General features: G+C 46.4%; 1 protein-coding gene across 1 annotated transcript in view; it reads right to left on the bottom strand.

Annotated features, from left to right (window-relative positions):
• The window catches only part of LOC117957211, a 39,233-nt gene that overhangs the window by 31,452 nt on the left and 5,798 nt on the right, over positions 1–1,983 (bottom strand). The gene's annotated exons all lie outside the window — the stretch shown is intronic.

The raw sequence follows: 1,983 nt of genomic DNA, 5'->3' as shown, positions 1-1,983 counted from the left end.
GTTAGTGATGGCGTTGCATAGTCTGTCCACCAGAGGACGCTCTACAACGTCCCTGTTAGTGATGGTGTTGCATAGTCTATCTACTCCCGAGGTGTTAACACGTGTTTTACTTTGTTTTCCCTCGGGAAGCGAACTCGGCTCTCTGGTGCTTTAATTCCCAACCCAAAAACATCCACCCCGACCAGATCCAGACCAGGTCCCTAAGCGGTCCCCAGCGCTCTCACACAGCAACACATTACAGGGCTTAACTAATCGTATCAATATGTACGGATGGTGGATGAGACTAGGCTTGACGGGGACCTGAAGCCGCTGCCATGCTCTCTTCAAAGGATCCAGAGTCTCAAAACGAATTTATGTTTTTGTCAAAGGAGTCTGGTCCCGACCGGACCCCCCAGTGATCTGGTCCACTCTTGTCTTTTTCTTTGAACTCTAGTCAGCGTCCTTTCTCCTCTCTGGGGCTCTGCAAAGAAAATAAATCATCATGTCATCATCTCATTGCGTCTTCTCATTACTTCCTGTTTTATTCCCTCTTCAAGCAACTCTTCCTCTCTTCTTAAATCTGTCCATCCGTCCGTCCATCCGTCCGTCCGTCTGTCCACCCGTACATCCATCCGTCCATCTGTCCATCCGTCCGTCCGTCCATCAATCACGTCTTGTCTCTCCAGTTGTGGGCGGCCGGGGATAATTCCTGGTGTTGTGTGTCCCGTCCAAACCTCTCAGAGTCATTATGAGGCTCAATCCCTCGATGATGTCATCACAGGAGATGGATCGCTGCTCTGTTTTATTGAGGTGTGTGTGTGTGTGTGTGTGTGTGTGTGTGTGTGTGTACGTGTCTGTGTGTGTGTGAGAAAACATGTTTTGAGAGGAAGCCAGGACATATGCAGGAAAGGTGCTTCCTCCTGTGTGTGTGTGTGTGTGTGTTTACGTATGTACTGTTTGTGTGTGTATGTGTACGTGTAAGTATGTGTGTGTGTGTATGTGTGTGTGTGTGTGTGTGTATGTGTGTGCGCAAGTGTGAGTTGGTTTCTTTTCATCTCTGTGACAGTTTTGATTTTGACTGATTTACAGAGTGAAGTTGAGTGTTTTCTGTGATAGCGTCTCTCTCTCTCTCTCTCTCTCTCTCTCTCTCTCTGGTCTTTTTCTGTCTCTCTCTCTCTCCCCCCCTCTCTCTCCAACAGGACTCTCCAAATAGCAATGCAATTAGTAATCTTCCACTTCTTTAATCCTTCTGCTGCTGATTGATCGCACATGTTTGAAGACAAGTGGAAGAAGGACTGGGGGTGGGGGGGGTAACGGGGTACTCAGGTGCACCGATGATGAAGGTTGTACCCGATGAACTAGTTAGTATCTATGACCTATACCTACGTCTACGGTGGCGACGCCCTCTAGTGGCCTGAATAAGTACAACAGGAGCAGAGCAGGAAGTAAGGTGACCGAGTGCAGAGCTTTTGGTTTCTGTATGTATAACATCTGTATGAGTCTTCATGTACAGACCACAGAGTCCAACATCTGTATGAGTCTTCATGTACAGACCACAGAGTCCAACATCTGTATGAGTCTTCATGTACAGACCACAGAGTCCAACATCTGTATGAGTCTTCATGTACAGACCACAGAGTCCAACATCTGTATGAGTCTTCATGTACAGACCACAGAGTCCAACATCTGTATGAGTCTTCATGTACAGACCACAGAGTCCAACATCTGTATGAGTCTTCATGTACAGACCACAGAGTCCAACATCTGTATGAGTCTTCATGTGCAGACCACAGGGTCCAACATCTGTATGACTCTTCATGTGCAGACTACATGTACCACATGTATTAATAATAATAACATATTAGTTTATTAACTTTGATCTTTGTTTTAAATTTTCTTCTTTTGATGTGTTCCCCCTTAAGCCCATCACACACACACACACACACACACACACACACACACACACACACACACACACACACACACACACAGAGAACACCTGAC

This window comes from Etheostoma cragini, chromosome 14 (assembly GCF_013103735.1).
Source record: "Etheostoma cragini isolate CJK2018 chromosome 14, CSU_Ecrag_1.0, whole genome shotgun sequence".
In the NCBI taxonomy this organism is placed as follows: domain Eukaryota; kingdom Metazoa; phylum Chordata; class Actinopteri; order Perciformes; family Percidae; genus Etheostoma; species Etheostoma cragini.
Note: the sequence above shows the minus strand (reverse complement) of the source record. Positions and strands in the feature narration are given on the sequence as shown.